This window comes from Procambarus clarkii, chromosome 85 (assembly GCF_040958095.1).
Source record: "Procambarus clarkii isolate CNS0578487 chromosome 85, FALCON_Pclarkii_2.0, whole genome shotgun sequence".
NCBI lineage: Eukaryota > Metazoa > Arthropoda > Malacostraca > Decapoda > Cambaridae > Procambarus > Procambarus clarkii.
Window position 1 is genome coordinate 15166373 of NC_091234.1, and position 10463 is coordinate 15176835.

General features: G+C 39.0%; 1 long non-coding RNA gene across 3 annotated transcripts; it reads right to left on the bottom strand.

The window, feature by feature from the left end:
* Positions 1–301: 301 nt before the first annotated feature.
* Positions 302–8096, bottom strand: LOC138358665 (uncharacterized). 3 transcript variants are annotated; one of them, XR_011225514.1, is made up of 5 exons: positions 8078–8096; positions 6897–6984; positions 5232–5360; positions 4573–4681; positions 302–1585 (listed from the first exon to the last, which is right to left on the bottom strand). It is a non-coding gene; the product is annotated as an uncharacterized lncRNA (long non-coding RNA). The 3 variants fall into 3 exon arrangements; XR_011225513.1 differs by lacking the exon at positions 8078–8096 and adding an exon at positions 7256–7400 and having other exon boundaries at positions 4573–4673; XR_011225512.1 differs by lacking the exon at positions 8078–8096 and adding an exon at positions 7256–7399.
* Positions 8097–10463: the final 2367 nt, after the last annotated feature.

The window sequence follows — 10463 nt, forward strand, 5'->3', positions numbered from 1 at the left end:
TCCAATATTGAAGATAATATTGAGAATATTCTCCAATATTGAAGAATATTCTTCAATATAAAGAATATTCTCCAATATTGAAGAATATTGAAGAATATTCTCCAATATTGAATAATAATATTACAGAATATTCTTCAATATTGAAGAATAACGTCTTCAGGGAGGCCTTTTATATATTCACACAACGTTCTATTTCCTTCAAACACGTTTATATAGATTTTACATAACTCTCATCTGTGACTACAAACAGGACAAGACAAAACAGAAGAGGTTGTTAAAAACAAATAAACAAAAAACAACCTTCAATTCAAGTATGTTTATTCAGACAATAATAATTACATATCAACATGATAGTCATTTAGGGTACTTCCACTCACCTATACTTGCAGAAACCTCAAGGGGCCACACAAATACACATTACAATATTCATTTGTCATATAGTAAGCAAAGCATATAAATTTTACACTCTTGCCAAAATTCTTGTACCTGCGATGTATACTGTCTATCATAATGATATCACACATCCATACAACTTGATGTCGTACACTACTATCAATAACTCTAGAAACTTAAATACCTTGACACTCGAAACATTATGTATTAAACTTCAAGTATGTTATTTCACAAGTTACAACAATATTATTCACTCAAACTACGAGTACCTCACGGTATTTCTACCACAAATTCAATCCGTAATATTACAACAATCCAATTTCACGCTAATACAGTACTATCTATGGGGTATATTATTGTACATCAACGGCACTAAATTTCCATCAATTAACGCTCAAAGATAATATTTCTCACTACTTTCTTCCACGATTAATAATAACACTATCTTTTCCCTGTCACTCACACTCCGGGAGATAAAAGATCTTCTCACTCTCTCTCCCAACACAGTAACTATTGTGCAAGTTACGAGAAACCAAACATGTTACAAACATCAAAGGTATTATTCATATCTATTTTCTATTGTATTTCTCTATACCGTTTTACTTTAACATTTGTTTCAACATTTCTCACTACACAACATTCAACGCTAACACTACTTCTATTTTCATTTTCTGAGCTTGAACAAAACCTGCTCAGATTGCAGACTTATTTTTTGGATAATGCTAAATCATATTATATTATTAATAACTAATGTTTTTTTATTATTATTTTCTATATTTATTACCTATTTTATTCAGTAACAGTATTTGCTCATTAACAGCAATGATAATGACTTATTCACTAGTGCATAACAATCATTATTATGATTATTCCTTATATTTAAAAACTACATTTTAATTACAATTCATAACTACATCCATATGTAGTCAATTCAACTTGCATTAATTTATTTACACTAATTACAATTCATCAGATTATTTATTAGCTATCTGCAGGCTTATCAATTTGGGGGTTCCGCCCGAGCACCGCAAACACCGCGCGGAAACCACAACCCAGAAGGCCCAACGCGTCGGGCTGCCCGCTGGAACTAGCAATGTGGGTCGACCTCATGGGTGCAGTTTCTCTGTCCTCGGGCTCCATCCCTTTTCATTCTTCATCAATGGTGTACCTCGTGCGCCTTCCGTAGTCGGTTCTGCAAGTATTAAGGCAGTAAGAGTGGGCAGAAAACGGCCATGCACTATCAACGTCACAGCCAACGAACCTACCCCTTAAGGCTACTGCTGGAATTCGTTTCTAACAGGAGGGCCACATTTCCGCAACCCAACTGGGCAACTGTCATTAATGGATAAAGGCAGGCTGATACCCTCTGGAGAAATCTGAAAACCAACCATGGCACAGGGGAAACGAACAGAAAAGATCTTCCAGCAAACTAGTCTGTAGCTAAGTAAGGTAACTACCAACCCGAGCAGAACTTTACCCACAAAAATAGGTTGGGGGGGGGGGGGGGGGGAACCAGTTTCCGTATCGGCGTAAACGCCACATGTTAATCAACGGCCATCCATCTAGCAAGCCATAATTTTTTTTTTTATTTTAACATTGAATATTATCAAACAAAACAATATATATTTATATGACCACTATGTATATATTATAAAATAATTCTATAAATATAACCTTATAACAAACACCTCTTAAGGCGCAACATGATTCCGTCCACAGTGACAAATTATAACGAGGGTACCCGAGTCCGTTACACTGATCTCCACTCTATGTTCGCCTCACGAAACAATGTTACACCTCAATAGTTAACCTAAGAAACTGCCTTAACACGCGTCAATGAGTTTAGTCTCAGTGTCAATGACCATCTGCGACCAGCAGTAATCAAACAACTTAAACATCTCCCCATCTGAGGCAAAGTGACATGGACACCAGGAAGGCTAGCGATCCCTATTTGTAAAAAGTCTCCATAAACCACCGGCCGGGAAGCCCGCATATTTATACGACAAATATAAACATAATACCTGAATAACATCGCCACCTTAACTCATCACACGAAGAACGTTGGCTGCAGACCAGACCATGAACGCACTCACCTAAGACGCCAGCTGGCTATAACTTTCATGGCTACATTGCCCACACAAACGTCTGGATAAACCAGCGGCCTGGCAACCACCAGTATCTTCCCGCCTACACCCAGCAGACAACACGTCGGATAACCAGCGGCCTGGGACGCCACACATGTCTGCATAAACCGGGAGCCTGCAGATTCTTTCGCCCTACACCGGCCAGACAAAACGACTAGAAACGTTTACTGGTACTGCTAAACGATAATGGTACTCTCGACCTGTCAGTAATAACGTCATCACAAAGTCAACAATCACCACCTATCTCTAAAGCGGTAAGTAACATGACTTCCAATGAAACAATGCATGAGTACCAATACATTCCGAAAGGAACTAATCATAATATGAGTCCAAGATAAATAAAGCCAGAGCCATGAGGCCAAAATACAGCGTCTAGGACATCCTACCTGACTTCGTTTAACTTGTAGGTGAAGCATAACTAATGTCAAACCACCAAAGAAACGTGCACCGTCACACTCCATACAATTATTTTTTATTTTCACGACATTTATGGAACATAACATTCTATGAAAACTTAAAACGTACGGCCCGGAGGCCTGTGACACAGCAGCTACCCTAACCTACCTAACTTTACCTATTAACTTAAACGCGATAACCAATATTATCAACAAACATAACTGTAAACCAGTAATAACTAAATAAACCTCCAGCAAGACGCTGCATAATTTGCGGGAATACTTAGCTGATGTAACTAAACGTCAATGCAGGGCCACTAAGCTTGAGGTAAAGGGGGGTGGGGGGGCCCTACTCCGCGCCTATCACACCCTACCTGAGTTAATTCATATTTGTAACTCGCCAACTACCACAACCTACGTTACTTCATCAATAACTAAATACAATAACCAACACTTTTAATAACTTAATAAAACATGCACGGGGGCAATGCATCAATTGTAATACATTCCAGAAAAACATATCCTACTTGCAAGCCCAAGGAAGGTAACAGCAATACACTTGGACCCGTGATGCGGGTCAAAGATAAATACATTACGGATACATATTTTGTCACCCATAACACATTGTAACAAACACAATATAACATTTCATATAGCCACCGTTTAGAGCAGGGTAAGTCAATTACAGTCAATGTTCTAACAATACATTCACGTCTCCTTTACAATTATATCTATTACCAATTTAGCTTAAGTTCTGTAACGTTCCCCATATATTAAAAACTTATTTGGTATTTCCTAGAATGCCAATCACATTTATATATACAAGAAGGTACATTGGCTTTGTTATAATACATAGCATGCTATTTACACTTCTAAGGCAATTAGTACGCGCACCATTTCGGCCACATCCTTAATCTAAGATAATTTTAACTAGGTCAATTACACCGGATTTAATGCAATGATTGATACAAACAAAACGTGAGATTAGAAGGTACAGGTATATTAAACCACATTGGTATATTGAAGTTCCCATTCCATTGACACCTTCATTCGTCATTTATACTAACATTAATAGGCAACATACAGCAGTTTAAAACCCCATAACACAGCAATGATCACAATGGTCACTTTTTTCCATGGGGTACATTATTATAATATTGGGTAACTACATACAATGCTATTTTAAAGCAACAATGTAGAAAACAAGGAATATGCAATAACGTAACTTTTACTTTAAATATTGGGTACTTATCCTAAACCTATTATTCCTAATTAGGTACCTATTCTTCCTATTTACGTACCTCTTGGTGTAATCTCCCAACACAAATATTAGGAAATTAGGTACTTCTAGTTTCAATATTTACTTATGATTCCCTACAACTATCTATTCATTTATGATTCAACAATTACCTATTATTATTTCTCTACATCAACTATATATTTCCCCTTCCTGGACCCGACCACATATTTACTGCCCTCTGTAAGGACACGCCTTCTAGGCGACTCCCTCCTATTTATCTATTATATACATTCAACATTAATAACTATTCAAAACCCCCTGGATATCTAATAACCATCAAATTACACGCTCGACGATTCTGCACTATAAACATTTACAACAAATTGTCATTCGGTCGTACCTTCTATGGAACAGAAACTTCATCATTCAACAGCTGGAGGTTGTGTCCATACAGTAACTACACACGATGGTATCCACGTCTAGGGTCCTCAAGCGTGTCACCTGCGAAACTATATTGTATTCAGGATTCTGAATATTCATATACGATAATCATTATTTTCACCATTACTATCTCAAATACACGGCCATGCACTGTTCCAAAAACAACACAGCTTGGGAGGGAGGGAGGGGGGGGGGGGGCCTCATGGTGCATGTCCCAAATCAAAATTGCCCGAGTTATGAATCAAGCGCCAATCAACCTTCAAGACACTGTGGGGGGGGGGGGGGTTTATCAACTAAGCTTCATCTCTTATCTGGAAGCTGCGAGTGTGGCCTGTTCTTTGTTTATTTCAACATCTATACATGAAAACCGCGTACCACTCATATATACACACACACCGAAGCTTGCACACGTTATGGTCACCTCCAGCCATTTACTTTTATTATAAAATAAACTGTTCCGACTAGTAAGGCTCGGTCTCATGACGTCTAATGCTCAAAGTACACCACATGATTATTTCACGATTTATAATATATTTAGTACTACTTGCTATTTAAGTTTTATCGACTACGTAACTAAATTCTTGGAGGAAGATGTGTTGAAATAAACATATCACACACCTGCAGGTCACAGCCTCTTCCATTACTCTGCAGTGTGGCGTTCCTTCCCCTCCACCAATGTTGCTTTCTTCACAAATAGATACATCACCATTGCTGTTTCGCCCAGCCCCCACCTCTCCACACGCTCATCTGCATGAAATATATTGAATAATATGCATCCATTTCACATTGACAACATTTCTTAAGGCCTACAACCATCTATGAATACTCTAGTCCAAACTCCTTACACAATTCTCTTCCCTGCGAAATCATTTCCTATAATATAATTCAACCTCTAACAATTTGTATATTACTTTCTGACATTTAACTCCCTTTAGATGAGGGAAAACTAGAATACATAGCCAAACATGTCTTGCACCTCGGACCAGTGCTAATTCTTTTCAATACCATCAAAGCGCAGCCATGACAATACCGTTCCCCACACTCAAAACACCATGTCGGGTATACCTACAATCAGAAGCTAAACAAGATATTTTCTATTATTCGGCCTCCGTGTTCCCGCATAATCATCCTCCCTTCCCCCAATAACCCTCTATGTTACACTTCTGGTTAGACAACCTTAACTGCCCAATAATAACCTACCAGTAGTAATTGGGGTACCTATATCACCACAGATTGCCTGATTATGTTCCAAGGAAAGGACACTATGTTCCTAGTACACAAATCTCCATTAACACTACAAAATCAAGTCCACACCAAATACTTCCTGCTACACAATGATAACCAACAGATCGTGGACCAATACCTCAAGCTCAACCATAACTTAAAAAAGTCACTTTACATGTATTTTCAATTTTGCCTCAACATACACTACTGGTGGAGCGCACGCTATCCCGCTCACTACACAATTACACCAATATCAACAACATAACCACCACCTACACACTCCCACTTGTACCGTCGCCACCCACCTACACTAAACAAGACAAATACTGTCACGAGGCTCACATCTGGAGTTGAAATTAATCACCCATTGCTAGCAAGTCAACCGGAACCTTCACATCCCATACACGAATAAATGATATTGTTGACCTGTATTTTTTTTTCACGAGCTCTTCCTCCTACGAAGGAGGTCGCGCTTATTGAATGCTGTTTATTTAACATTATAAACAAATTCACTTAATATTCTCGGTAACATTCAACATTTACTTATTGAAATGTTATCACCTATGTACGTCAAACCACTCTGGTAAATTTATGTCTACGGCCTTCGACGAGGACACGAACGCTACGTATTGTCAACGGTTCCCTCCCCTCATACCTACAATTATGTACCCACGTAACCCGAACACTTTAAAGTGGGGGAGGGGGGGGGGGCCACAACAGCACTAAATTTGGATCAAAGACTATACTACCCACACCGAGAGCGGCCAAACACTATCCACCGACTTATTCACTACTCTTAATCACCAGTTACCGCAAGCAACACCACCATCCTCCTTCAAGACTAGGAATTTAGACTGAGCAACGTTTTACACCACTTAATGTTAAGTGGTGTAACTCATAGATTTTCATATTTAAAACATAACTGATGGGGGTCCTGATATGGCTGTAGTAATGACTGCTCAAAGTTCAATGGCCAAAATTACGCTCAAAACTACGCTATTCCTAATACAATATTACTATGCCTAACTATTTCCAAAGTGCCGGATAGGCCCATCATACCTTGGTAACTCAAATACCACAACTGGAACATCTGCCACCAGCTTCTGCTCGGCAGGATATGACTGGAATCACCGCTCCTTCAAGACTGCTGTGGGAAAATTAAATACAATGTTAAAATACAGTACCTAAACATTTATAAATAGATTTCAGTACCGATTATGGGTCAGTACTAAAAATGTCCCTGAATATCCACCCCCCAACAGGGGGTATATACGACAGCTAAAAATAATAGATTTTTGCCCCTATGTGCGTTTTGACGGTGTACAGAGTGACAGTGTAACCTAGGGGTCTGTCACCAAAGCGAACCCCAAAGGGTAACGGGCTACCAGCTAAGAGTAACATCACGCCCTAACACTAACTTGTACACCTCTACTCGGCTAATTCTAGGGGCAAAATAACGTTCCGTTGCGCCTGAATGAGCAGGTGGACTCAATAGCCAATCACGTTTCTCATTTGCAGTTGACGTCACATACTCAATAGCCAATCACGTTTCTCATTTTCAGTTGACGTCACATACTCAATAGCCAATCACCTTTCTCATTTTCAGTTGACGTCACATTGTCGCAACCTGTACGGTCATTCGTCGCCTCGACGTAATTGGATACCCGAGTAGTTAATGACATTTATTTTTGGAAAATGAAATATATACAATAAAATGTATACACAAACTATAAGAAACATACATGTACCAAATGAATGAGATTTTATTCAGTTTTATATAATTTACCTATTTTAAATTATCTGTTAGATTACGCACCTGCCAGAAACGCTGCGCGTACTAGCGGCTTTACAAGAGTGTAATTACTGTATTATGCTATGTATTCCCACAAACACAATGTACCTTCTTGTATATAATTAAATAATTAATTACATACATTTAATGTTTTACATTACACTCACAAATGATGATTTTCCAATACTTATTATTATATATATTATTATACTTTTTAAATAATAACATTAATTATTCAAGCTGTATGTACAGTACAACACAGTACAGCATAGTACAGTATCGTACAGTACACTTCCGTACGCTACGATGCACTACAGTATACTGTACTGTATACATTACAATACAGTACAGTACCGTACGATACACTACAGTCAAGGGCACATTACTGTACACTACAATATACAACAGTACACAACCGTACGGTACACTACACTACAATGTACAGTACCGTGCAGTTCAGGGGCCAGATTCACGAAAGCACTTACGAACGTGTACATCTTTCCTCAATCTTTGACGGCTTTGGTTACATTTATTAAACAGTTTACAAGCATGAAAACTTGCCAATCAACTGTTGTTATTGTTATAAACAGCCTCCTGCTGCTTCGGAGCTCATTAACTGTTTAACACTTGTAAACAAACACGCCAAAGATTGAGAAAACATGTACAGGTTCGTAAGTACTTGCGTAACTGCTTCGTGATTCTGACCCCAGGCCTCACCACTGGAGTGGGGGGGGGGGGTAGTCGTCGCCACGTCTCGTGTTCCCACTAGTTCTTGGGCGCTGCGACGGGGTGCTGGTGCGGCCGCTCACCGGCGTCTTAGCTCGCGGCATGGCGGCGGCTGGGAGTAGGCCGATTCGCCGTGTAGATACTGTGGGGCTTGCTTTCTCAGCTCCTGTGGATTGCCCTCTCGTATTACTCGCGTTACTGGACGTTTTGGATGTGAAGGTCGCCGATCTTTTAGGCCGGGAGAAACTTACGTATATGCGTGTGGCGGTGAAATTTGCAACGTCAGCCAGCTACCTCAACAAAACAGGGAATAGTGAAGCAAAAGATTTTCGAGAATTAGTTGACGATTGCTTTCTTACGCAACACATTAAGGAACCAACGCGGGAAAATAATATTTTAGATTTAGTGTTAACTAACAGGGAAACAAAAATTAATTACTTCGAAATAGGGAGTGAGCTAGGGAACAGTGATCACAAAGTAATCAGATTTAGCATAGAATGGAATACACCTATAGGAAAAAATTATTTAAGTGCCAGATTTCCGAAAAACTGCTTTTAATAGCCTAAGAAACTTTTTGGGTCAAATAAATTGGAAAGTCTTGGGTATAGGGTGTGGGCCGGTCTTAGAGCGACACTTGAACCCAGCGATAGCTGACGTAAAACGGGATTTCGATGTGGATTTAATATATAACTTATTTAACAATATTCTAAACAAAGCACAGGAACGTAGTATACCATACAAATTGAATAGATCGAATACTAATGACCCAAAGTGGATAACAAATACTTGAAAGAACCTTATAGGTAACAAGACACCTTGGTACAGAAGGATTAAGAATGGAGAAGTCAGTTTAGAACAGGAATTCATACAACTGGTTAGAAATGTTAAAAAAGAGATTAGGAAAGCAACAAGAAACTACGAAGTTCGCATAGCAGAGCAAGCAAAGTCAAATCATAAAGGCTTTTTCCAGTTATATCGAACTAAGACTACGGAAAGGATAGGTCCATTAAAATCTGAGACAGGTCAAATAACGGATAATAAGACGAGTCATATTTTTAACAAATATTTTATATGTATTTACTAAAAAACAACTTAACAATGTGCCTTCAGCCGAACAAGTCTATGTGGATGGGGATGAGGACAGGTTGACTAGTTAAGCAGTTACCAGGGAGGATGTAAGTAAACAATTAGACAAACTCAAACCAAACAAATCCCCAGGGCCGGATGAAGTGTTTGCCAGGGTGCTTAAAGAATGCAAAGAGGAGCTTTCCGAGCCACTGTCTAACATATTTAATAAATCAATAATCAGGCAGAGTGCCAGTCATGGAAGGTAGCTAATGTGGTACCAATTCTTAAAGGAGATTGATCACCCGCGTCAAACTATCGGCCAATCAGCCCAACGTCCATTGCTCCTGAACAAATAGCCTGGATGTGTCACAACGGAAAGGTTGATGTTATTCTGGAGAGATATAACAATTTTGCACCAAAATTGTAGTATTTTGTTGAATTATCTGCACGTGTCTTGCAAATTGTCTATACACTATACCTAGGTCATAAAAGTATTTGTGTGTACGTCTGATACCATACTACTTGTGAAGGAGGAAATGTATGTTTACCTCTCAGAATATTTGGTAATGTTTATTTGTGATGTGTGTCTATGTATATATTAACACGTACTGAATGGGGTGAGAATAGCTTCAGCTACCTCATCCCTTTGTGTGTATTTTACCTCAATAAACTTATTTCAATTTCAACGTCCATTCCTGGAAAGCTACCCGAATCGACAATTGCAAATACAAGTCGTCTTAGAGACAATTCTATAACCAATGTTCCAGCCATGTGTCAATATGTCATTCAAAAGCATCTGCTACCAGAAATTTTTGCCAAATATCCCGTTTGCTAACTGTAGGTAGTAACTAAGTGATTGTAACCGATCCTCCGCTGCCCACTGGATGGGGGACGGTGTGCAGGACAAACATATACATTTTGACACTAGCTCTCCACATATGTCACTTGCTTAATTTAGAACCTGTACTTGAGGTCCATCTCGAACCCATTGTTGATGTGACGACTTATATGGAATTTTCGAACTAGCTCATCAAGATTGT